Source organism: Megascapheus bottae, chromosome 20, assembly GCF_031878675.1.
Source record: "Megascapheus bottae isolate mThoBot1 chromosome 20, mThoBot2.hap1, whole genome shotgun sequence".
Taxonomy (NCBI): Eukaryota; Metazoa; Chordata; class Mammalia; order Rodentia; family Geomyidae; genus Megascapheus; species Megascapheus bottae.
This window is the reverse complement of record NC_143528.1, coordinates 40337423-40364405: the sequence shown is the minus strand read 5'-3', so window position 1 is coordinate 40364405 and position 26983 is coordinate 40337423. Positions and strand designations below refer to the sequence as shown.

General features: G+C 48.1%; 1 protein-coding gene across 7 annotated transcripts in view; it reads left to right on the top strand.

Annotated features, from left to right (window-relative positions):
* Xkr6 (XK related 6) overlaps positions 1 to 26983 on the top strand; it is a 142999-nt gene that overhangs the window by 46642 nt on the left and 69374 nt on the right. For 6 of the 7 annotated variants that reach the window (XR_016538950.1, XR_016538949.1, XR_016538947.1 and 3 more), the window contains exon 3: positions 547 to 639. The exons of the other annotated variant lie outside the window; for it this stretch is intronic. The gene's annotated coding sequence lies outside the window, so the exon portion shown is untranslated. Of the gene's footprint in view, positions 1 to 546; positions 640 to 26983 lie in introns of those variants that run through there. 7 annotated transcript variants of the gene reach the window in all.

The following is a 26983-nucleotide window of genomic DNA, read 5'->3' as shown; positions in this document are numbered from 1 at the left end:
GTACCAAGGAATCGAACCTAGGGCTTCGTGCATGATAGGCTACGCTCTTGGCCCTAGCAATTCTAATTTCTTCAAACAAAAATTATTTTTTCTCATAAAATGCGGTAATTTTGAGGGTAGAGAACTTTGAACAAAATCCTTCTTATGGGTTATAAGTTAAGGAACTGAAAAGACTAAATGGATTGTTAATGGACTAAAATTGTATAAAGGTATAAGTTTGTACACAAAATTTGATTTTACTTAGGCATAGAATGCCATCATGATGATTTAAGAGAAAATAAAACTAATGTTGTTTTAAAGCTTCGGATTTTAAGTGTAAAAATGTTTTGAATCAGTAAATATTAGATACTTAAGTAGGTGCTATACAAGGAAATTTTAACATATGTGAACTGCCTTATTTTAGAGTAAAACTAATAAAAGGAAATAAACATAAGATAAAATTAATGTTAAAATGTGTTAAAGTAGTAAAAGTTAAATACTTTTTCTTTTCTAAGAAGTCTTTTCCTTTGACATTGTTTAATTTTTTCCCCCTTTTTTGTTTTTTAGGTTTGCAAATTTTTTTTGGTGATGGCATGCTCAGAATCTTGGACCCCTAAGTTGAATATATTGGAAATTTAGGAACCTTGGAAAATTATGTTTTCTCACATACAGACAATAACTTGCTAGGTGAATTAGTAGATTTAATAAAGGCATGTAAAAAAACTTTGTGTTTCTAAGCTGGCAGGCATGTATGGTGTTACTCCCTGTCTATGCAGTCTGGGGAGACAGTTACCCTTTGAAGGTCTGAGTTCTTCAGACCTATGTTTTGTGTAATTGTTTCCCAGCTCACTTTCTTTTCCATCCACCTTGTAGTATAGATTATATGGATCAGAGATAGTTATTATTGATCAGAATAAAAAAGTGAAAAATAAGTCCAGTAACAATCTTCAGTGCAGTAATGATAAAATTTCAGTCTGCAAATGATCTCAAAATGGTCTGTATTAGAATACACTACCCCAGTTATAGCCAGATACACCTGTGGAAAACACGCTGGACTTCATTGGGTAGGACAGAAGTGCTGGTGAGCTGGGGAGGAGCCGCTCGCTCACCTCTCTTTCTTTTGGGTGAATGCTGAACGCTCGGGAGAAGGTGTGAGTTGATGGCAGGCATTTTTATTGGTGGAGCTGGCATTCTGAGATTAGAGCATCCTTCAGCAAGTCCTGAGGTTCGTACTGGAAGGTGAAGAGTCTCCCCGTTACACCCCGTGACACCCCTCCCCTTAACGTTTGTTACAAGGGATAGTGTCCTCCCCCCACTTTAGTTTGTTACATGAGATAGTCTTACGTGTTAAATGAAAACATTAGGAGGGAATTTTAACTCATGTAATTTAAAAGATAGCACATGAAAAGCATTAGGTGTTTAAAACCAACTTGCAGTTTCATCTCAGTGTCCGTTGCCTACTTAGCTATTTTTCAGTTGTGACAGGCTTTTTAAAAGCTCCTTCTGTGATGCTTGTGTGGTGGAGGTGTTACCTCCTCACCATCTCCAGCCATAGTACTGACTGGGCTGTGGCCTGTGACACACCCAGAAGGAATTCACCAGGCTCAGGAACTTTTGGTCCCCACCAGAATGAACATTTTAAAGACCTTCTTAGATTCTGAAGACTGACTACATGCCAAAGAGACCAGAAACATAAACAGTTACGCTTGTAGAGTGGGTAGGAGCTAGAGATGGAGATGCAGATGAGCATGAGCGAGGGGGGTGGGGGGAGTGCCTTGGGCAGCAGCCGCCATGCTGTCCCGGGGAGTCACACGAACAGAGAAAAGGTAGAAACACCGATGCCCTTACTAACAGTAAGTTGGATTTCATTCTAGTGTATCCCACTATGAATGGGCATATGGCTTAACCAGTAACCGTAACTCCAAGTAAATATTCCTAGATTGCTGAGCATGGTAGAGAATTGAGGATAGGAATAGAGTTTTGATCACCAGCTTGTTGTAATGGTGAGCCTTCTGGTGTGTGGCTCATGGGAAGGCTGTGCCTTCCTGGGTCACTGTTTCACCACCTGGCACCTCGCTGACACATCAGAAAGGGACTCGTTCACCCACGGAGGACTGGCTTTGCTTGAGGTAGGCTCAGAGAAAGTAAGCTAAAGGGAGGGGCCTGTGTGCAGGAAGTTCTAGACCTCCACGACCTGAAAACTTGGAGGAGCAGCTCCTCCGCCTTTCCAAAGACACCTGTGGTCACCACCGCATGCTTCCCGTGAAAGGGGCCAACACTGCAGAGGTGGTCTGCGGCAGAGAGAAACTACGAGACGTGGGTGCGGGTGGGTGGGTTCTGCATTCACAGAAGCTGTAGTTCAGAATAACTTGAAGGTTAATATTCTTCAATGAGTGCACTTTTTCCCCCCTAAAACCTTTATTATGAAGCTGTTTTTCTTTGTGTTCTATGTCTTCAGATATCAAATTCATGGCATAACATGTATACCTGAATTATGATAGTGAGTAGAAATGTATACTTAAATTGTAATAGTGATCGAAATTGTTTGTGGCCTTTTAATTTGCAGTCCGTTTTCAGGGAAATTGCCGAGATTCCTAGCTAATTGCATCTTTAGTCTTTTAGGTTTTCTGGATGTGCCTTATTTCTGAACTTTCTTGATACGTCTATCAGTTTAGAGAAGAGCGTCTTCAATCCCTGCTCGGCCACAGAACGGGAATATTGACTCATATTATTGGAAATGGGCTTCCTCAGAATAAAGGCCCTCTTGGTATGTCATTCACTGGGACTTTACAGTACAGCAGCACTGCAAGTCTCCCTGAAAACATCACAGAATCTGAAGAAACTGCAGCAGCAGCAGCAGCATGTCTGTGGCCACTCATGACACCGTCGCCGGACCTTCTGTGTGGACTGTGGACAAGTTGACCTGTAGATGAGAACTACATCCAGAAAAGCCAAATCCGCTCTCCCACCAGTCGTTGCTGTTAATGTAGCGTGTGGTTGGTGCCTACAGTGTTGGAGGGGCACCTGGACCCCTCAGTGAGGATTTGAAGGTGTTTTCTCATTCAGCCTCTGGTGCTCGGGACCTTGACAGCCAAGCCTCGGCGTTTCACGTCTGGAGAGCCTGCTTGAGAGGGATCCTGAGCCCCTGTGGGCCTCTGAGCCTCGCCTCCTGGGCACACGTTGAGCACGTGGATTCACAGTCAGATTCTTGTCACAACTCTTTTCAAGTAATTTCATTACGTATTCTTCCTAGCTCTTCAGAATGATACCTGTCGGTCCCCTTGGACTTCAGTAGACATGGTAGACATATCATCACACAGTCTTCTTCTCTCTCAGTTGCACTTTTATTCTGCTGAGCCTGTAGCCTGTTGTGTGTCTTACTGTGAAAGGCCTACTGGTTGCCTGCCCTGTTTTTCCCACTTTTGTCCTTACAGTGGTAGCTCTAGAACTTGGGACTTTGGCTATATAAGGTCTGCCTATACAATGTATTAGCATCGTATTGTACAGGCGGCCTGTTCGTTGTGTGGCAGTAGTTATCAAGGCCGTCTGCTCCACACTGGGCTCTGCTAGGTCCTGGTGTCACCATAACCTCCCTTACAGCTGTTGCTTCTGAGGGTGAGAGTGGGCTACAGCCTGCTTCAGGAGAGCAGGACCCAGACCTCATGTCTCTTTGTGTCGAAGCTGGCTGGGACAGGAGTTGCTGTAGATATCCATGTTTCCCTTGGCAACAGTGAAAACAAGTATAAGAGAAAATCCTCAGAGCAATTCAAGTTTTTTGAAGGCAACATTTGTGAAAGAATAGGCCAGCTTTTCAGGCCCACATGAATCTGTTGTCTATCGGAGTCTGTTTCTCTAAACAAATGTTTAACAAAAGACTACCATGTTGTACTGGCATCTTAAAAATAAGCTGTTGCTCAGGTGGAGTGTAGCGGTGCATGCTTGGGATCCTGGCTACTCCGGAGGTGGTACAGGATTGTGGCCCAAGGTCAGCTCAGACACAATTAACAAGCTGAATATGTCAGGCACTGATGCTTCACACCTGAAATCTTAGCTACCCAGGAGACTGAGATCTGAGGATCATGGTTCAAAGCCAGCCTGGGAAGGAAAGTGTGAGATTCTTACCTCCAGTTAAGTACCAAAAAAGCTGGAAGAGCTGTTGCTCAAGCAACAGAGCACTAGTTTAGATCATAAAAGCTCAGAGGCATGCCCAGAACCAGCACACACTGGAGAACTAAACAAAAACAAGCTGTGTAAAGATACTCAGGAGGTAGAAATAAGAAGAGCATGGTCGAAACAGGTACAAAAAGGGTTAGGGTATGCCTTAAGTGGCATAGAGCTTGAGGCCTGAGAGGTGGAAAAAGAAAAATACTGTGACGTTTTTCAGTATAGTTCTCAGAATCGCGTGTTTGGGGTAAGAGGATATATTTGGTGTATGTGGATACTCTTGAAGCTGCAAGAAATCATGTGATGGGAATATCCCTGTGTTGTCTCCAGGAGGCTCTGAGCTTGCGTTTTGACTAATACCTGTCTGTTCTGCTGTGCATGGCATAGACTTGGTCCAGAAGAACAGGCTGGTGCTCTGAAAGAGGTTTTAACAAGGGTTCCTCTCAGACTGGCAGTTTCACCAGTGCCTGGTCACTATAATCATGCTTGGCCCATGGCACTGGCCAAGTGTTAAGGCTTTGCTGTGCCCTCCTGCAACAGTGAGGAAGACAGGGCCGGAGCTTTCCTTTTTCCTGCAGTCTACCAGAGACTTCGTGAATTAAAAAGATAATGTAAATTTCAGTGTGTAACTTTTCTACACCAAGTTAGCCAGGGTAGTGAGTCAGGGAGTGGGGCGGCTGATACGTGTGCATGTGTGTGTGTGTATGTGGTTTCTTCCTGGGGGAGGACCTCTCCCTGGTTTCTTCAGTGTTGAGTGTTGAAGCTGTGTACTGTACCAAATTGAGCCAAGGGAACTTGGGTGTCACAAGTCCATCTCAAAAGTCCTGGACTGGCAGAGTGGGTTCCTAACCAATAGAATCAGAGACTGCAGTTTTGCCTTTTTTTGTTTTTGTGTTTGTTTTGTTTTATTTTTAATGGTGATGGTGATGATGGTCTTGATCTCTGGGGCTACCTAAACCTGCTTGCTCAGCCAGAATTCTACTTCTAGCTCCTCTTTTTGCTGGTCATTTTGGAGCTGGTATCCCTGACTTTTCTTCCTCAGCTGGCTTTCAACTACAGTTCTCCAGATCTTAGCCTGAGTAGCTAGGATCACAGGTGTGAGCGGTGCTCTGGCAGCTCGTACCTTCATTTTCCATTAAAAAGTTGTCTTAAAGCTGGGAACTGGTGGCTCATTCCTGTAATTGTAGTTGCTCAGGAGGCTGAGATCTGAGGATTGCTGTTCAAAGCCAGGCCAGGCAAGAATGTCTGTGAGATTCTTATTTCCAGTTAACCACCAGAAAACTGGAAATAGTGTTGTGGCTCAGATTGGTAAGAGTGATAGCCTTGAGAGAAAGAACTGAGACAGTGCCCAGGCCCTGAGGTCAAGCCTGAGGACTGCCCCCCCCCCCAAAAAAAAGCTGGAAGCTGTTGCTGCTTGGAACTGAACAGTAATTTTTAGAGTGTTGAGGGCCTCCTTGGTTTTGTCTCACCCATAGTATCTATCCCAGATCATTGAAGGACGGTTTGCAAGGCTGGGATTTCCATCTGAGCACTGGTGTTTGTTGTCTATGGGAATCACTTTTAAAAATCTGACATGGAAGGAGAGCAGTTGGTTTCAACCAAGATTGGCCAAGGACTTTCGGGAAAAATCTGGAACAGGTCACCAATAGTTACATATAAAAATGAGGGAAACCAGCCAGGCACCATTGGCTCATGGCTGTAATTGCAGCTGCTCAGGTGGTTTGAATACAGCCCAGGCAGGAAAGTCCTGGAGTGCTAGGTTGAGCAAAATCACTCAGGGAGCACCCAAGCCCAGAAAAAAGTTTAAGGCCCAGAAAAAAAAGAAGCAGAAGTCCAATACAACAGATTTTCAGGAATGCACACTGTATCATGGATAGTTCCTTAATCTGCAGAAATGATTATCAGACTATAAAAATCATTTCCTACTTATTAAATGAATATAAATGAAATATGTATATGTAAATACATATGAAATGAGCCAGGCACTGGTGACTCATGCCTGTGATCCTAGCTAAGCAGGGAGCTGAGATCTGAGGATTGCAGTTCAAAGCCAGCTTGGGCATGAAAGTTCAATTAACTACCAGAAAACCAGAAGTGGCCCTGTTGCTCAAGCTCTGGCCTTGAGCTAAAGAGCTCGGAGACAGCGTCCACGCCCAGAGTTCAAGCTCCATGACCAACAGAAATAAGAGATGCCGATATGTTTTGTCTGGGTACCAAGTTTGACATTAATGTTTCCTTGCCTTGTGTGACTAGACTGTATTTGCCAGTTGGCCGTAGAGGCCTGGCAGAAGGACTCTGGAGGAGGAGCCGCAAAGGATGTTTGACGTATTTGAATTCTGTGGTCCCCTCGTCTTTCCAGTGAAAAATTGAAGCTGAATAATACCAAACTGTATTTTCTGCTCACTTGCAGGCCAGCCACTTGGGCCAGTAAATGTTTAGTAACGCGATGTGTCAAGTGAATTTCCAGTGAGTAGACTGGTATTTATTTTTGCTTGTCTGGGGGAAATAGATTGTATCCTTCCTCCTGGCAGGAAGTTGGGAGGAGGCCGGTGGTCTGGACTGGTTCACAGTGCTGTAAAGCACCTCCTTACCTCTTGGGATAAGGCAGAATCCTTCCTGAATTGCTCATTAGAGAAAGTGGGCCATATTCTACACTTAAGTGTTTTCCGCAGAGACCTTTTCTTAGGAGACCCAACGTTGAATTATTAAACCCTAGGCTCTGATTAGTGAGGCAGACATCTGCTTCCTGTATTCACTGGGTCTTGAAAGCAAGAAGGAAATACTAAGTAAATCGAATTAGCTGGGGAGCTCATTTTACACTCAGAGTGAAAGGTCACAACACATTCCTGCGAGTGTGAAACCATTGGCAGAGCTGACAGGCATAACTTGCCACTCAAAATTTTAATGCAGTGTTTTGAACATTCTCATTTTGCAGCAAAGATTATAGACCAACACGTACTGGGATAATTTCACTAAAAAAATGGTAGGACCAAAAATTGGGATGGAGGTAAACACACGTTTTGGATTGAATTCTTGATTACCCAGAAGTAGGGGTTTGGTTTTCTCTTTCCAGGATGGGTCTTGCTTGGATTCAGTTTACTGTTTAGATAAAAAAAAAAAATCTCAGCTTTCCTCCAGAAACTGGGGTTTTCTTTAGCTCTTGCGTGGTGTCCAGAGTTCACTTTAGAAATCCACGCAGGAAGGCTGCTGCAGAACTGTCCTGGTGATCTAGTGCAGTCACCCTGCTGCCTGAGTGCCCTTCAGACTGCAGGGAGACCTGGGGCTTCTCCCTCCAGGTGAGGGATGATGGGGAGACGCTGTCCCTCATCACAGAGCACACCGCTTCCATCCTAACTGTCCCACGTTTTCCAGTATGATTGTCGACACCGAAAGCATTATTTCAAAAGGCTGAGCAGTAGGGAATCTGACACACAGTGGACTGGACCTGGTATTAAAGCGAATTCTTGGAGCACATCATCGGTGCATCTTTGGTCCCTGGCACGAATGCATCCCCAGGACGCAGGGGAAAGCTGGAGGGCCAGGTCTCGGTGCTTATCTGAGTATGTCAGAGCAGATACCACTGGCAAAGCAACATTCGGGAAAGATGTTCATGGAAGCTGATGCTTACCAACAGGCTGTCCTTAAGAGGAAAAAAAAACCTAGAATTTCTCAGCCTGGGAGGAAACTGAGGAAGGGGATGACACCAGGACAAACCAGGACTGTTCTCAGCGGTCAGTATTGTCTAGAATGAGCTAACAAGTGGCATCTCTGTGACATAATGGGTGGAGGCATGCATGACTAATGCACTTATGGCAACGTGTGACACTGGAGTGTAGAGATTCCAAGATGGCCCTGCAGGCTGGCCTGCGCTTCCTGAGCAGAGTTGGAGCCAGTCCACATCACCACAGCCCCGCTCCATGGAAGATGGGCGAGATGGAGGAGATGTTCACATGCCAGTGCCTGGCGAGGGGTATGGCTGTTCTCTTCTGGGGCTTCTACCCCATCACACTTTCCCCTGAGCAGAGCAAAGACTCGTGAGTGACAGGAGAGGTGAATGATCGTTTCCTCAAGACTTGTTTGTCCAAAGTACACATAACTTGGTTTTCTTGCAGAGATGGCAGGATTTGTCTAAGTGACATATAGTGCCAAAAAATAAGAGAAAACATTCCCTAGCTCGCTTGATGTAATTACCATCATTGCAGCCTTCTGTCTTTCATGGCTGCCCTGTGTGCTTGTCACCAACTCACCGTAGCTGGGAAGTAAGGAGTTTATAGTTTTTATTATTCTGGTTCTGTTATGCACAATGCTGGAATTTAGTACTGCAAGTTTATTGTGAGTGCTGGGGGGGGAGTATGGGGGAGGGTATTTCCGTGAGTGTGTGTGCGCCTCCCCCAGCCTGCCTGCTGTCATTGCAGGAGGATAGCAGGGCTTCCCCCACTTCAGGCAAGGAACCCCTACTGCTCCTAATTCTCACCCAGTGCACCACCCACTGGCCCCATGAGACTGCTCAGAAAGACTGTGTGACCAGATTTCACAGTACTGCTCAGGAAGACTGTGTGACCAGATTTCACAGTACTGCTCAGGAAGACTGTGTGACCAGATTTCACAGTACTGCTCAAGAAGACTGTGTGACCAGATTTCACAGTACTGCTCAAGAAGACTGTGTGACCAGATTTCACAGTACTGCTCAGGAAGACTGACCAAATTTCACAGTACTGCTCTGGAGACTGTGTGACCAGATTTCACAGTACTGCTCAAGAAGACTGTGTGACCAGATTTCACAGTACTGCTCAGGAAGACTGTGTGACCAGATTTCACAGTACTGCTCAAGAAGACTGTGTGACCAGATTTCACAGTACTGCTCAGGAAGACTGTGTGACCAGATTTCACAGTACTGCTCGGGAAGACTGTGTGACCAGATTTCACAGTACTGCTCAGGAAGACTGACCAAATTTCACAGTACTGCTCTGGAGACTGTGTGACCAGATTTCACAGTACTGCTCAGGAAGACTGTGACCAGATTTCACAGTACTGCTCAGGAGACTGTGTGACCAGATTTCACAGTACTGCTCAGGAAGACTGACCAAATTTCACAGTACTTCTCAGGAGACTGTGTGACCAGATTTCACAGTACTGCTCAAGAAGACTGTGTGACCAGATTTCACAGTACTGCTCAGGAAGACTGTGTGACCAGATTTCACGGTACTGCTCAGAAGACTGTGTGACCAGATTTCACAGCACTGCTCAGAAGACTGTGTGACCAGATTTCACAGTACTGGTTCCAAGGCCAAGGCCAACAGAAACGGAGGGGTATGAACCAGAGCCAAACTAAAACAGAACTTTCTAGCCTCCTCCCACGTGGCTGCTGTGATTCTGGGTTTTCTAGTCTAATTAGGCAGATCAAAAAGACATTTCCCAGAGAAACTGGAAATCGTACAGTAAAGGTGTGATAGGTCTCAGTCGCAGAGTGTGGGTGTTACCTGTTTTTGTTATTTTTAGAGAAAGTTCCTTCAGGAAAGGTACCTTCTAAAAAGACCTGGCAGGGTTGGGGTTACGCGCGCTCTCTCGCTCTCTTGCTCTCTCTCGCTCTCTCTCGCTCTGTGTGTGTGTGTGTGTGTGTGTGTGTGTATCTGTATCTATCTGTCTATGGTCTTCTGTTATATTTCCTCCCCAGGTCTTTTTGTTTTGTTTTTGTTTCTGCTTTTTGCCAGTCCAGGGCCTTGAACTCAGGGCCTGAGCACTGTCCTTGGGCTTTCCCAAGCCTAGAGCTCTACCACTTGAGCTACGGTATCATTTCTGGCATTTTCTGTGTATGTGATACCAGGGAATTGAACCCGAGTCGTTGTGGATGCTAGGCAAGCACTCTACCACTAGGCCAAACTCCTGGCCCTCCTCCCTAGTACTTTTTGGTCAAAAGATCTTTGGATGGATTTTAGCTAAGCTGGTGGGGATAAAGCAATGAGTGGAGTCTAAACTTCTGAGGATGCTCTCCTGTTAGTGTGAGAGCATTTGTTTCTGTAGAAGTTATTCTGTTCTTAACAATGAGCTCTTCTGGAAAAAAATGGATCTCTGCCAGCACTGCCCCACCGCTCTGGGCCAGGGCCTGCCCACCTCTTTGTTGAGACACTGAGGCCACCCTCTTCTCTGTTGTGAGGCTGCCTCTTGCCAGCCTGTCTGACCTGTCACCTCTGTTTTTTGCATAGCACTGCACTTCCACTAAGGTATAGGTCCAGACTGCAGGGCCTTTGGTTTGTTCCTGAACGAGTAAATGTATAAATCGCCCACCGCCACTGAAGTGTAGAAGTTTGCTCTCTGGGTGGATTTCCCTGCCTGGCAGCCCCCTCCTCCTGCCTCCAGTCCCCTCTGCTGAGCATTCCCCTGGGCCACGGCCATCATCTCGAGAGGTTGATGTCGGACAGTGCCAAGTATCATTGCCCTCCTGCCCAACCCAGGATGAGTACAGAACCGTCCTCTGTGGCTGCTCGTGGGTGGTGGCAGCTGGCTGGGTGCAGTGATGGGCGAGGCAGCGGGGTGGGGACCATCCTGGTGCTCGGTCTCTGCCGGCCAGGGCTCCAGCAGGGCTCTCGTTATGCTTAGACCAGCCCAGAAAGTTCTCAGGATTCCTGTCACTCCTCTTAGCAGTGGGGTTCCAGTACTCTTCTCGCTGCCATGCAGAAGGGAACCCAGGACTGTGTGTGCCAGGGGAGGCCCTGCAAGTTTGCACCACTCTTTGAAGTCACCAGTGTCACAGTGCGGCATCTGGGATTATGTCCAGCTTGCCTGGCTGCCTACTCTGTATGCTTGCCTTAGGGGTTTACTGCATTACAGCAAGGAGCTTCCAACTACATAGAATGTGTAATATCGTTAATATCACTTCGCACTTGTATATTTTTGGACCGTGATGTTGCCCTTTGATATACAATAAAATCGCATACAGACGGGTGCGGAAAACTTGCAGATTGGTATTTGAGAAACCTGGGGAAACTCGACTAGAAAATGGCCACTTACATCTGTACAGGCAGACTATGTGGGCAGTGAACTCTGAAGAAAACATCCCTATTTCTCTGCATGGGAGTTGCAGAGTGGCTTGTGAAGATTTTTATAAGGAAGTTCGCCTGTGGACCAGCCTTATAATTCGTTTTTACAGTACGTCTGCATGGTCAGTCGCATTTTGTGTAGCAGAAGCAGCCGGTCTGCCTGCAAGAGGTTAGAGATGAGAGGGAAGGTGCAAGGCCTTGGCTTTGGGCAAGGAACTTGGGCGTGTCTTCTAGACCTCAGCCCTAACACTGCTGCCACTGAGCTGATGAGGGAGTCAGTGGCAGCGCCACGCTGGCTAGGAAGAGGGTGTGTGGAGATGGGAGTCCCGTCTGGAGGTGTGGTCTACACTGGGTACCACAGCAGATGACTTGAGGGGGGTGTCTGAAGGGTGAGAAGCAGGCAGAGGATTGCAAGGCAAGGTTTGTTGCTGTTGTTTAGGTCTTCTGATTATTACGTATACTCCCAACAAAATGTGGGTAACAAAGATCTCAAAGTATAATACAAACAATAGGTTTACTACATACATGAAGTGTAAAAAGGGTCTGTGGCCTGAAGTTCTTATCACACTGTTGTAATATGTTTAAAATACTTAAACCAAGGCTGGGAGCATGGCCTAGTGGTAGAGTGCTCACCTAGCATGCATGAAACCCTGGGTTCGATTCCTCAGTATCATACACACAAAAAGCCAGAAGTGGCACTGTGGCTCAAGTGGCAGAGCACTAGCCTTGAGCAAAAGGGAAAAAAAAAAGAAATGTCCAAGGATAGTGCCCAGACCCCAGTTCAAGGCCCAGGACTGGTAAAAACAAACAAACCCCATAAAAGAAAAATAAACCAAGCCAGGAGACAGTGGCTCACGCCTGTAATCCTAACTGTTCAAGAAGCAGAGGTCTGAGGAATGCAGTTCAAAGCTAGTCTGGGCAGGAAAGTCGATGAGACTCTTATTGCCTGAAAAAGCTGCAAGTGGCACTGTGGCTCAAGTGGTGAGCACTGGCCTTGAGCAAGAAGCTTGGGACAGCACCCAGGCCCAGAGTTCAAGCTCCAGGACCAGCACAAAAATAAAAAAATAAAATACTTAAACCAGAGTTTACCTTTCTTCTCATCATTTGTCCCCAATCTTCCTCCCTCCCCCCCAAAAAACCCCACATTCTAGTTTCCTAGAGTTCAGTTTTTTTTTTTTTTTTTTTCCAATTGCAAGTTAGTTGTTTGGAAGAGTTACCACCACTGAAATCCTCCCCTGTATAGACTACGTTGGTCAATTTGTAGACATGTGCATATGGCTCTACATATGTTTTTATGTTTATAATTTAGGTCTACCTTCCCTATATGAGGGAAAATGTGAGTCTAACTTATTTAATGCCATCGAATCCCTGAGGCCCATGCTAGCAACCTGCACACAATGGATTCAGAGAATCTAGTAGCCTCAGAACCTAAAGGATCTGTTCGGATGGGCTGGATTGATCTAATAGGCCATGACCAGAAATTTCTAAGTCAAATGAACAGGAAAATAACCTCAGAGAAGGCTACACATAGAAGAAAGAGAATTGTTGGATGGAAACCCCTTTGGTTTGGTATTCGTGCTGTGTGCCTGGGCACACCGGTGTATTCTATGAATGGCACTGCATAAAGAATTTCATTCTCAGGATTATAATCAGAAAAATGAAACAGTGCCATAGACTCTCCCTTGTCTATAACTCCACATTCCAAAACCTGAAAGTGTTGGCTGAAGTTTGGTACAGTGTCACTTGGCAGCAGAACAAGACCTCATGTGATTGGAAGTGATTTATAATCTTCCTTGGTGCCACACACTGCGCTCGTCACACTCAGCTGCAGAATGGGATTGTCACCTTGACCTCGGTCAGTGAGAGGGCAGTGAGGGACCTTTCTCATCCTTAGTTTCCTCCCCTCCCCAAGGCTGCTGCTCTCCCACTTGAGCCACACCCTCCACTTCCAGCTTTTGTTTTTTAAGCTAGCTGATTGGAGGTAAGAGTCTTCCGGATTTGTCTGCCCAGGCTGGCTTTGAACCTTGATCATCAGATCTTAGCCTCCTGGCTAGCTAGGATTATAGACATGAGCCGCTGGTGCCTGGCCCCAATTCCTTCTCTAGAGCCAACAATCCTGAGCCACGGGGTATTTTTTTGGTACGAGCACACGAGGCATTTGAGTGTGCTCATTCAGCAGGCCATCCCTGTGTGCCTTGCATCATGCTGGATGCCAGGTGCAGGAGAACCATGATGGGCTGTGAACTCCTGGGGTCTTTACAGCCCTCCGGCTGGGAGCAGCAGGGTGGGGCTTCTGGGCCACAATCCCCAGGTTATGGGAAGCCATGTGCAAAGTCCCATTCCCAACTTCAGTGCTTCACACCAGACCTTCAGAGAACCAAAAACAATCCCCAACAATCTGACTAAACTTCCTCCCTGATTCCGATGCCCTGGGCGGTGCCGTGGTGCCCTGACCTGGACAGACTGGGACAGACAGCCACCATTAGCTCCCAGGGGACATGGGATGATCTAGAAGGGTCAGCAAGGGAGCTAATGTCTCAGGGTCACAATGACCTGGGCTCAGGTTGTTTCCTCTGCATCTGGCAGAGGGTCCCTTTCCCATCTGTAAAATGGATTGGTAGTAAGAGTTTTGTGAGTCATAGTTAAGAATAAGACTATAACCACATGAACGCCTGAGGTGATGTCAAAAGATGAATCACAGACTGGATGGGCAATTGTACTTAGAATGGAACCAGATTAGTGTTCAGAATTTATAGTCTGTCCGTCCAGCCAGTAAGAAGAAAAGACTCAATTTTTAAACCTAGGCAAGAGATACGAATAGATGTTTCTGAAGAGGAAATAAAAACATCAATAAATACCTTAAAAGATGTTCAGCGTCATGAGAAACCCAGGAAATGCAAACTCAAATGGCAGCATACGTTCTCAAGTCAATCGTGGTGCAAAATGCAGTAGTCACACACCCACCCCCAGTGGATGTATAGACTGCTTGCTCTCTTTTGAAAGTAGTTCTGTAGTAGTGTTGAGCGTATGTATGCCCCATCACTCATAATAAAACAACAAACCCCTCCATGCCCATTCAAAGGAGACTAGTAAAATTGTAGGTACACAGTGGAATTATATTAATTAAATTAAAGGTTTCTATCCGTGATAAAATACAAACAAGTAAAGGGGCTGGGAAGGTAGCTTAATGGTAAAGTGCTTGTCTAACATGCATGAAGCCCTGGGTTGGATTCCTCAGTACCACATTAACAGAAAAAGCCAGAAGTAGTACTGTGGCTCAGGTGGTACAGTGCTAGCCTTGAGAAAAAGAAGCTCAGGGACAGCGCCCTGGCTCTGCGTTCAATCCCCAGGACTGGCAAAAAAAAACAAAAAAACAAAACCAGGTGAATAAACTAAAAGCTATCTATAGTATAAAGCAGTTATATTAAACTTCGAGCTGGGCACTGGTAGCTCATGCTTGTAATCCTGAGTATTGAGGAGGCTGAGATCTAAGGATAATGGAAGGATCACAGATCCAAGCCAGGCCAGGGAAGAAGGTCTATGAGACTCATCTCCAGTTAACCACTAGACAGCCAGACGTGGTGCTGCAGCTCAAGGGGTAGCCTTGGCAAAAGAGCTCAGGGACAGCGCCCAGGCCCAGAGTTCAATCCCCAAGAGTAACAAAAAAAAATTTTAACCCTGGCATCTACTTGACATTTTCTGAATGTTTACATGTGTGTGTGTGTGCTTAGGTAAGCATATTTCTAGTGCCAAATGGGAATGAACAACAACAAAAAAAATGGAGCACAACAGCTGGCTAGCCTCAGGAAGGGAACTGGAATGAAGGGCATACCGTGCCAGTTGAATGTGAACTGGTGAACTGGTTTACATTGCTCATGAAGAAAACAAAGCTATGAATGAATGAATGCCTAGCGTTAAGTTTTGATGATGCTGGGGAGAGATGCCCCTTGTAGCATTATTATCTTGTATGCTTGAATGACTTTGCTTATAGAAAGCACGTAATAGTCCTCAAAGATTTCCATTTCCTCACCTGCAGAGGTCCAGTCCCTCCAACTAGAGCTGCAGATGAGGCAAAGTCTCCTTCTTGGTGGGCCATTTTTGACCCTGGCTCTGCTCTGTTTCAAGCTCATGTTTGATGGATTTCATCATTTAACCTGATGCTGCAACCATGGAGTACCAGGTCATGGTCTGTGTTTTCTTCTTGTATGTGTTGGCCTGTGTGGCTTTCTTGGCAGCAATCTTCTTTATCCCTTTGCTTTGACTGTACAAAAGCAGCCCCCTTTTCAGAACCTATTGTAATGATATACTATTTTTCCATCCATCCATCCATCCATCCATCCATCCACCAATCCCCCCACTCATCCATCCATCCATCCGTCCATCCACCAATCCCCCCACTCATCCATCCATCCATCCATCCATCCATCCACCAATCCCCCTACTCATCCATCCATCCATCCATCCATCCAACCACTCTTCCCCATTTTCCTTCCTCTGTTCATTTATTCACCCATTCATCAATCTATCCACCTATTTCCCTGTCTATTTCGATACCCACCCTTCTACCTGTCTACACTCTCATTCACCTACTAACCACCTCTCCATCATCTAACCCTCACTTCATCCATTGATTGAGCATCTTCAGTGTGCAATGTACAAAAGGCTTATCTTGATTGCTCTGCTACAAATAATCACAACGTGAACATTTGTATATTGCTCTATGCCCTTAACAAGGAGTTTAATCATATTAAAGTTTATTTTATCTAGCTAGACTGGGCTCCAAAGACCAAATACCATTTTTTATAATTTTCATTCTATTTATTTTTGATGTCTTATTAAATATTGGCTGAAGAGACAAATGAGACTCTGGCTGTACATCCAGAATGCTGAGATCAGAGTTCAGATTGTGAATCATGTAAATCAAAATATCCAATGTCGGGGCCGGGAGTTTGGCCTAGTGGTTAAAGTGCTTGCCTAGCATGCATGAAGACCTGGGTTCGATTCCTCGGTACCACATACCTAGAAAAAAGCCAGAAGTGGTGCTGAGGCTCAAGTGGTAGAGCTCTAGCCTTGAGAAAGTCCAAGGACAGTGCTCAGGACCTGAGCCCAAGCCCAAGACTGACAAAAAAATAAAAGAAAAGAAAAAAAAAGAAAAAATATCCAATGTCTCTAGCTTAATGTTTTTTTGCATATGTCTCATACACTCCTTCCTTTTGTATAGGTTGGGGTCTGGGTACTGTCCTTAAGTATTTCTGCTCAAGGCCAAGTGCTCTACCACTTAGAGCCATAGCTCCACTTCTGGCTTTCTAGGGATTAACTGGAGATAAGGGTCTCATGGACTTTCCTGTCTGGGTAGGCTTTGAATTGTGATCCTCAGGTCTCAGCCTCCTGAGTAGCTAGGATTATAGGCGTGAGCCACCAGCACCTGACATGCCTCCTCTTTTTGTCACCTGAAGAATATTACATCACATTCTGGTGTGACACTCTGCTCTCACGTTTGCTGAATCTATGCACTGCAGTACATCGGGCATGAGCTCACCTCTCCTGGGAGTTGGCATTTAGTGGAGAGAGGAGGCAGTGCCATGAAAAATCAGTAACACAGCAAAGCAGGGTGAGGTGTGGGCCAAATAAATGTTGCTGTGGCATCATGATCTGAAATGGTCCGTAATAAAACAGCTTGTTTTATGCTTGACTGTGGAAGGTTGGCTTTGAGAGATTCATTCTTTTGCAAAAGGATCTGGGTCAAAATTATCATTTTATGTCAGACAGGGTTTCTGGGAAATCCTTACCTTTTTTTTGCCTCGAGTGGATATTTAACAACATTTCTATTATGCTTGAGCTGCTGCACAGGTGTGGATATGAAGATGTCTTCTGATAGCACAATTTTAGAAGGTGTGAGTCTGAAATATCTTTCTGAACTGACACTGAATGGAATTTTCGTTGCAGTCTCTCAACCAGGTGTCTGTGAGTTCGTGGAGTTACCTTCCTTTCCAGTACACTGCTGGAGAATATACTGTGACAGAGGCTCTGCCTTCGGTTCCAGCAATTTGCTCTGGTGTTTCTGTCCCCGTGGCTCTCTCACACATAGCTCAGCTATTGGAAAACTTTGGGTTGGTTGAGGTCTTGATGGAGGCTTTCCTTTTCCACGGTCTGCTTTCTGCCCTCATCAGTGGTGAACCCACTCCAGATGTTAGTTCACAGCTGTCTGGATGAAGTGGGGCTCATGTTCTCTGCAGCAGTGGGTTCCCCAGGCTTCCAGGAAGACTCGGATCCTCTTGAGAAGGTTTCGGTCCACTGGCAGATGCCAGATTTTGGAACAAGAAGTTTTTCGTAAACTTCTTTTCTGAGCCCTGTCTTGAAGAACACATTAAGAGCATCATGGTGGAATCAGGCAGCTAGCCTTCCGAGGGGTAAATAGCAGCAGCCTCCAGGCTGGGTGTCTGTATGTGAGGGAGGAGTAGATAGAATAGAATGAGCAAACGATGACAGAGGGAGAATTGGGGGCCCACAGAGGGCCAAGTAGAATGAACAAAAGCTAGAGAGAGAATTTGGGACTCACAAATTCATTGGGCCAAAGGCCAAATGACCAGTGGGATTAAAGCCCACTTCAGCAGAGAGCCAGAGAAGGGCTCTGTGCAGAGGGGAGCTCGTGTGAGCCTGTCCTGTGTGGTGAGCTGTGGAGCTTTCCCACTTCCAGATGGGCCAGGAGCCTTTCTCCTGCCAGGCTGCTGTGCTGCTGGGCACTGGGCCCCCACGAATGGGGAGCTGGCTCCTGACAACCACAAACAACAGAAAGGAGATATCCAGCAGTCCCAGGGTCCTCATGTTGAGTGGGCTGGCTCTCTTCTTTCCCGCTCTTGGGTTTGTGCTCTAGCACGCCTCTTCTGTTGGCTAGGCCGGTAAGTAGAGTTAGTCATGGAGTTGCAGCGAGCTGGGCCAGGCTAATGGGGTCCAGCAATCACCTGCCAGATGAGGATTGCTGGCTTTGGGATGCTTGCGAGAATAATCCTGCTCTGTCCTAGAGTAGCACGCCCTCTCTTTTCTCAAGTGCCCACCCAGCACAGTGAGCACTGTTGAAATTGAAATGTTGGTGTGAGCCTCACAGCCCCAGAAGCATGCTGTGCCTCTCTTGGTGTTGTGTGCAATGTAGCAGGACCCTCGCAGCTCCAGGCCTCCCAGCCACAGCAGGCCCTGCTGTAACCCTGGACCGCTCCCTGGCCCTCATTTCACCCTGCTGAGTTCTTTTGGCACTTTACTGCCTCACTTTCCCCTTCTACTCCCCTTTTCTCTGACCCCACTTACTTTTCTTCCCAGGTACTTGACTCACCAGCTTGACCCAACAGGTGTTCAGGTGGGGAGGGACGGTCATCTGGATTTTAGAAAAAGTCCTGGCTGCCCACAGAATGGGAACATAACTAACAGGTGCCCATTTCACCAGCCCCAGAAATGGTATTTTGAAAGCTGCAATTGTAAACACAACTGGTCTTAAACACTGTGAGGAGGTAATGGACACAGGTGGAGGAGTGAGGGGACAGAAGTCAACTGTGAATGGACGGGCCTCAGAGGCAGCCAGGAGATTCACACTGACCGCTGAGGGAAGAACCCCAGTAGCCAGCATGGATATCACCTGAGGCTGAGAACTCTCCAGCACGGGGCTGTGAATGGCTCCGGGGCTGCTGAGGTCAGGCGGCAGGCAGAAGAAAGACTGATGCCCTTGCAGTTTACCATGCAGGAGAGATTCCGCTGTGACGGAATACCAGCTCTGCAGGTTACCGCCCATAGGAGATGCAGTCTGAATCTCCCTGTTTACCTCTCCCAGGATCTCAGAGGTGTTTGGTTTGGTTTGATTTTGGTTGCTTTAATTTGGTCTGGATTGGATTGTCAGTCTGCACCAATGTAGGAGTTTTCTCTTTGAATACTAGCCCTAGCTGAATAGCTCCAGGTACAAGGAGAAAACTTGTGTGACATCCCCCGGACACCAACTGTGCTCTGGCCCCCGGTTGGGGTTGCTGCCCCCCCAACCTCAGAACGAGGGTGCAGGAACGTAGCACAGAGCCTCATAGTGGAATCTTCCTTCATTACCTGCAATTCCAGACAAGCTCCTTCTCCAAGCCTGTTTCCTCCTCCTATGTCTTATGGAGTCAGGGGAGCGATAAGTGATGCGCCCAGCCCTTGTGTGTCTGTCGGGTGCTCTGGCCGGGGGGCAGGAGCTGGGGAGACAGATTTTCCAGGCCTAAATGCTGTTTGTACCATTGCCATGCCAACACGGGTGTCATATGGAGCGTGCAGGGCTATGGGGAGGGGACGGGGCTGTGGAGTGACTGAGAAGCCCCCCATGGGAGAACTCCAATGCTCTGGGCCTCGGTGTGCAGCTCAGGGAAGCACGGCAACTTAGGGAGCTGGCCGAGGACACTTGTCCAGGACTTGTGCTCTGCTGAAAAACAGCTCCTTGTGATGGGAGTTAGGTGGAAGCAGCCACGTTAGGAAGTCCCTCCAGACCCTCCCCTGGCTCCTCTCGGCTGACGGACACAGAGGTCTCTCCTGGACGACCTTGGACAGCTGCACACAGATGCTAGCTCTGGAAGTGCTGACCTCTGAGCTTCCTGGGCAGGGTTTGTGCCACTACTTCTTGCCACACGTGGCCCAGGCTCCTTCCACTTCTTGGTCCATCGTCTGGTGAGCAGCTCGAGAGCACAGCGGCATGTTCTTCCTTCCACTGCCCAGGACCCCCATGAGTGTGAATCTTCCGTGGGTATGAGGCTGAAGGAAAGGCGCCATGGAAGTGGTGAGCTGGGGCAGAGTTCACAGCTTCCCTGCTGCCCAGATGTGCAGGCGTTGCACAGAGGGGGGCGCTGAGCGCCCAGTGTTCTGAAGACCCATGGTGCTGCGTGCCCACACAGCCCAGTTCTCCTGGGTTCAACCTGTTGGGCACTCTGCCCTCGTGTTAGCACCGCTCCTGGGTCTTCGACTATGTCACGAGAAGCAGCCTGTAGTGCCGACGGTACTCGGAATGTGTTAGTAAATGAACAAACAAATGGCGCCTTAGACGAGCAGAATCAGCAAGAACGACAAGGAAGCCCACCTACGGGCCTCACTCAAGACCATGTCCTTTCTGGAAGGCGTTCCTGCTAGATTCTTCCTCGGGAAGATTCCTGAGCGCAGGCTTCCGTTCCGAGAAGAGCGGTGAGAAGGTCGACTCCAGCGTGATGAGTTTGCTTTTGCCTTGCATGTGCCGGTTAATGAGCTCTTTCTTGAGGTGGTAGCCTTTGGGCCTCACAAGAAGTCCTGGGACACGGGCGTGGCTTACACGTTGTTCCATGAAAGGGGGTGTGTCCCTGCCAGCCATCGTGGATTTACTGTCCCTGATTGCAGATGAGCGCGCAAAAGCTGGTGGAAGTGGCAGGTCATCTGGCAGAGGTGAGAACTGAGCCCTGGAGGTTAGCTCATGCTCTGTCCTTGATCACGACCCTCCCTCATCTGCTGGCTGCTCCTCACCTTGAACACAATGTCTCCCCACCGCAGCCTGGTGACCTCTTAGGCTTTGTGGTTCCGGGTCAGGACAGGCAGGATAGTCCTCGGAGCCTCCTTCCCCTGGCAAGACTGACTGTAACACCCTAGCTCCCGGAGGCCTCTGTTACCAGCTATCTCCTTCCCTTCTTAGAAGCCACAGGCAGGGCTGGAGCACGCAGTCAAGCCTGGGCTTTGCAGGTGCTCCGGTCCATGAAGGACCCTTGTGGACTGGATCATCTGTCAGGTAAATCGTGGTCAAGGAGCCCAGTTCTATTTCCCTAAATCCTGCTTGCTTCCCTAGCCTGCCATCAAGAAGGCCTGTCAGGCTGCAGTCACAGAGTGGCCTGAGATGTAGAGGGACAGTCGGGACGCCTTCACCTCTCCTCCTGTCAGGAGATGGTAAAGAGCTCAGCCCGATCGCCACAGAGGCCTTCCTCGTTGCTGGTGGTCGACCAGGTGCCTGCAGCGAGCCCTGCTGGTGACAGTCCACCCGTCGGTCCATCTTTCCTCTCGTGTTCATGGATACACCACTGATTGTTACTGACTCTCTTGTCTAGGACATAGGCCTTTCCTAAGAAAAGCACAGCTTCGGGGCCGGGAGTTTGGCCTAGTGGTTAAAGTGCTTGCCTAGCATGCATGAAGACCCGGGTTCGATTCCTCAGTACCACATACATAGAAAAAAGCCAGGAGTGGTGCTGAGGCTCAAGTGGTAGAGCTCTAGCCTTGAGAAAGTCCAAGGATAGTGCTCAGGTCCTGAGCTCAAGCCCAGGACTGGCAAAAAAAAAAAAAAAAAGAAAAGCACAGCTTCAGCTGTGGTTCATGACCTTCCCCAACCTTCACAGAGAAATGTAAGATACAGAGCCTCCAAGGTACACCTGGAGCCGTCTTGTTTGGATCACCCATGTGACCTGAGTGTGTGAGAGCTTAGAAACAGTAAAAGCTGAGGGGCTGGGGATGTCAGGAGAGCTGCCTTCCGGGGACTGGGAGAGGCGCTGACTGCCAGCGGCTGGGGCTTCTGGAGGGCTGTGCTGGAAGTCCCACCCGCTCCCATCCTGCAAACCTGGGCTACACTTGGGTCTGAGAGACTTCCTGCTGGGTGCCAGGTACTTGGTCTCCATTTCTGTTATTAGCATCTGAGATATAAAGAAGTCAAAAGCCAATTAATGCCGGGTCCAAAGGAGGTGAATGTTTCTGTGTTAACTCAGGGGGCTAGTTCTGCAACCCTGCATCACAGCCACTGCTTATTTGGTGCCTTCCTTTTATTTCATAGCCCTGCTTTGACCTCTAGATTATTTCACTTCAGCAAAGATGATTTGTGTGAAGAAGTCCCACAGTGAAAAGCCTGTGGCAGACAGCATCTCCCTGTCTCAGGGACCCCGCTGGCTCACACTCAGTGCCACCACATGGCGACATTAAACGCTGTGGGCCATCCCACAGTCATCATTTTGATCTAAATGTAAAAGGCAAGGGCGTTCGCTTTACACCCCATTCAGTCAAGAAGAATTTCCGAAATGCTAAACATTATGCTAATGTATAATGTATTAACTTATGTGTAGTGTGGAAATTGGAGCTGGTGATACTCTGTTTCATTAATTAAAGTGCTGGGGCCATATTGAAAAGAAAGATTTCTAATCAGTTAGGATGCTTTGGGCTATAAATATAGGAAACTCACATCCTAGTAGCTCAGAGAAGGAAAATATATGGTATTACTTAACAGAAGTTGCTGGAGAATGCGACTGGGGAGAGAGATGGTTTGTAGAAGCTCAGAAGTGACAACAGAAACTCAAACTCCTATCGTTTGGCTCTGCCATCCCCAGAATGTCAGGCTGGCTCTGTTTGTGCTGCCAAGATGGCTTCCACTGTCCCCAGTGTCATCTTGAGACACAACCATGTCCAGAGGGTGCAGGGTGGACTCTTCCTGTCTCTTCTACCCCATTCCCACAGGTGTTCGCCATATCTAATTACGCGGTCTTCATGGTTTTACTATGTTAGAGTGAGTCCTTGAGAAGGGAAATGGGCTTGCCAATTAGAATTTACCCAGCGCTTGATATCGGCTACACACCCGCGTGGAGAAAAACCACAACCAGAGTTCTATTAGCAAGGAAGGAGAGGCACTGGGACCAGTTAACCAGTATGGCCGCCCCGTCATCAAGACGGTGCTGGGGAGCGGCTCTAAGGGTAGATTCAGCAGGTGTTAAGACCTTACAGGAGGGGGTAGGAGGGAACAAGAAGAGCTGGGTAGAAAGACTTCTAGGTGTAGATGACTCCCAGCCCTGGGGATGCAGTGAGGTGAGGGTGAGACAGAGGAGAATGAGGGGAGTGGGGAGTTTGGGATTCAGGGCTTCTGCTCCAGCCCTGGAGGGAGGCAGAGGTGGGAGGGAGGCAGGCTCCTTGCCTGGAGATCCCCCAAAATGCGGTGACCGCCCTTGCCAGCCGCAGGGCTGTTCTGATCCAGGTGCTTCTGGAGTTGTCTTTTCTGAGGCCCCTGGCAGTCTCACCACTGTCTATTCGCACCAGACCAAGCCGCTGTGCTCACTTTTGTTTGAAGTGTTCCCTTTCACTAGACAGGCAGCAGGATTCTTGCCAAGCACTAGGACAGTGGCATGCTGGAGACCTGGATTAGAGACGCTGGCCTCTGCCGTGACTTTGTAGCCGAGTTAAGTCGCTTCTTTCTAGTGTGTGCAGCATGACCTGCTGTCGTTGAATGCGTCTGTTCTTCCTGACGTCTTAGACCTGTTGGTCTAGGGGCTGCCGTGAGGGGGCTGCGTGCGGTTCGATGTCTTTGCCCATTAGCGATGGGAGGGTAGCGACTGCAAAATGAAATGACAAGAGGCAGTTCTGACAGGCACCTCTGTCCGTAGGAGACCGCCTAGGGATAACAGCGGTCATTGCTCAAATGCCTACTATGAGCCAAGGCTTTGAGCTGGGACTCATTCATCCTCAGACTTCTGAAATATCCTGCCAGTCAGCCAGGCTCCACATCTAATCTTCAGTGTGATTTTTCCTCTCCCTAGTAACTAATGTATGTTTAACTAATACTTCATAAATCAGTGCCTTTGCGAGAGGCTGACGCGGGGACATGACTTTTTGCTGATTTGAAGTCTTCCTTGCTGATGGATGTGGTTGTGGCTTCTGTAATCCCCATGGGTCAGGAGACAGAGATTGAGAGGACTGCGGATCAAGGCTAGCCTCCGCCAGGGGTTCACAGGAGCCCATCTCAAGTTGGGGTGACGACACAGACCCGTTATCCCAGCTGTACACGATGCATACGTAGGAAGATTGTAGTCCTGATAGACCTGGGCATATAAATGCAAGACCGATGCAAAAAAGGCTGGTAATGCACCTACCAAGCAGGTATAAAGCCCTGAGTTCAAACCCCAGTACTGCTCCCCCCAAACCTTAACCGTCTTCTAAATAAGTGGGTGGCTGTCGGTGCCATTAGGAATCTCCCAGGAAACCCAGGCCAAGGCCTAGAGATCTGGGTAGTGAGACTCAGACTCAGGAAAATGTGAGACTTGTGTGGGGTTTGTGGAAATGCAGATTCCAGGGCCCCCTGCAGTGTTTGAATGCTTGAAACCCATATCTTCACAGGTCCCTAGCTGGTGTGAGGCAGAGGGTTTGTGACATCGCTCTGGGAAATGCAGTCTTCCGTAGAAGCGGCTGGACAGGGCCAAGGACGGGCGTGGATGATGAAGCAGTGAAGGGACCGGAGCTGGGTCTGTGTGCTCTGGGAAGCCTTCCTCTGGAGCCATGGCTCTGAGCTGGGCACGCAGGAGGAGATGGAGGAGTGGGGCCCCAAGACCGTGGCTGTCTCCAGCTCCAACACGACAGGCTACAGGAAGAACTTTCTCAGTGAAAGATCTGTGTCGGCCTGCATATGCTGGCCTGGTCCCCTGGTCAAGCAAGGCCAGGCAGAGGGGAGCCATTACTTGGAGCCTGACCTTGGGCGGCCCTCCTTCCAGTCCCGTGAGGGTCACCTCATGTACCCCGTCTTCCATTCTGCCCGCTCCTGACAGTGGAGCAGGTGGCTCACCCCTACGGTGTTCTGTGATCCCGTGGACGGAGAACCAGCTCTTCCTGCAGGAATGAGAGCGGGCCTGTGGGGAAACCAGCTGTGCACACCTGCCCGCGTCTCCGGTGTCTTCCGCAGGGCCAGGGCCTGACACACAGAGCAAGCACCTCAGCGATGCCTGCTGACAGAGAAGGAGACCTGGTCAATGTGGCCAGAGGCAGAGATGAGCAGGGCAGGGGGACAGTGCAGGCTGAACCTGGAGGCAGGAGGCAAGGGACCCTGAGAGACCCTGAAGTGCTGCCTTTGGGCCCCAGGGACAGCCTCTGAATCCCACTACTCGGTGAAACAGATCATCGTCGTCGTAACTCTTCCACAGAGGCACAGTGGGTTTTCCTAGGGGCTGATCCACCCAGTGTGTGAAGAAAACCAAGGAGTTGAGAATCCCTCCGGCCTGGGTGTGTGCGCCCTGTCCCTTCTCTTCAGGCTGGCAGCACGCCCAGCACCCACACAGAAAGAATGGAGAGCCTCCTTTGAGCCTTGGGAAATAGCTGAAATGTTATTGGCAAGTGTCTTTTGGTAGAAGGGGAAAAAATAGATCCCACATGTTAATTCTGAAAGCTGGAAAAGCCTGGCAACTCATTTCAAACAGACTTGGAGTGAATAAGGAACCCACCAGGCGGGTGGGTGGAGCTCTAAATTTACACCTTAATCTCATTAAGAGCGGATAAGATGTTTCATTAGTGTTAGGTGCCGTGTAAATATGGAGCCGTTGCTGAATAAATATTTCCCCTTTTTCTTCTTCCAAAAGTAGGCTATGCTCCATGGAAAATAGTGCAATTCTTAGATGCAGGAGAGTATTATTTTGAGAGTTTTTATTTTAAAATGGTAGCATACATGCTATATCTACTTTCTGATTCAGCTCAGAAACAATATAGTAGCTTCTGTTTGTGCATAAAAAAGCCCTGCCCGGGGGCTCTGGTAACACTTGGTGCCATGCTCTGTATGCCCATAGTGGGTGAGTGTCGGCTGTCTGACCCCTTGGTTTGGAAAATATTTATGGCCATAGTGTAACCAGGTCTGTAGGCACCATTCACAGAGGAACAAAGTAGCGGATGTAAGACCTGAGTGCTTGCACGAGACTCTGTGGGGCAACGTCATCAGTACTCGGACTGTCTGAGCATGGTGGGGTGGAGGGGACTCTTGGGGTCCTTTTTTCTCTGGATTCCTTATTTTCTTTTTTTAAATTTTTATTTTCTATTGTTATTATGAAGGTGATGTGCAGAGGGATTAGAGTTACATGAGTCAGTTAAGGAATGTATGTCTTTTTGGACAATGCCACCCCTTCCCTCGCTCTCTCCCAGCTCCTCAACAACATAATATGAAAGGTTAAAAACAATCAGAAAGCAAACGTGTGACTCCCTCTCTTAAGATCTTTAATTAGTTAATTAGTTGGTTAGTTCTGCATTCCCTGACACACATGTAAAATACATAGCTGTAGCTGGGCGCTGGGGGCTCCCTCTGTAATCCTAGCAACTCAGTTGCTGGAGATCTGATGACAGATTTGAAGCCGGCCTGGACAGGAATGTCTGTAAGACTGTTAACCCCAATTAGCCGCCAGTCAGAGGTGGTTCAAATGTAGAGTGCTGGCCCTAAACAAAAAGCTAAGAAACAGAATCCAGACCCTGAGTCCCTATGCATGCACTCTCACACACCGTCCTCATGCACACTTATTTACACATGTCTGACTTGCTCCTTCATCTGCAAGACAGATTGATCAAGTGGTCTTCTGTAAGCGGACTTTGTGGCTGTTCCTGGTGCTGTGGGGTGAGTCTGGAGACCCGGGCGGGCAGGAGTGGACTACTATGTCCAAGCTCGTGTCAGAAATCATCTTGAGTTCTCCGTGTCGACAGCATGTGCTGGAGTTGGGACTGGCTGTCTCTGTGCCCAGCTCTCCCCTCACCCCCTCTGCCCGTGTTTGTCTGGAGGAAATCAGCGCAGGGAACCCTCTCTGGCTCTGATTGCAGTGGGGTGGCAGCAGGTGATGGGGTGGCATCTTGGGTGACACCAGGTAAACATTGGAACTTTCCCACGGATTGCCGTGGAAGCGTCTCATTCCTCGAGTGAGCCTCGAAGCCTCTCTGTCTCCTCTGAGCGACAGTGATGGTTCGTGCACACCTCTCCTTTGATTGTAGTTTGCCTTTCAGCCGGCTGTCAGAACAGGGCTGGCCTATGGCAGGAAGGGATCGACCTCCGTCTGCCCGACAGGCGGGACCACCACAGC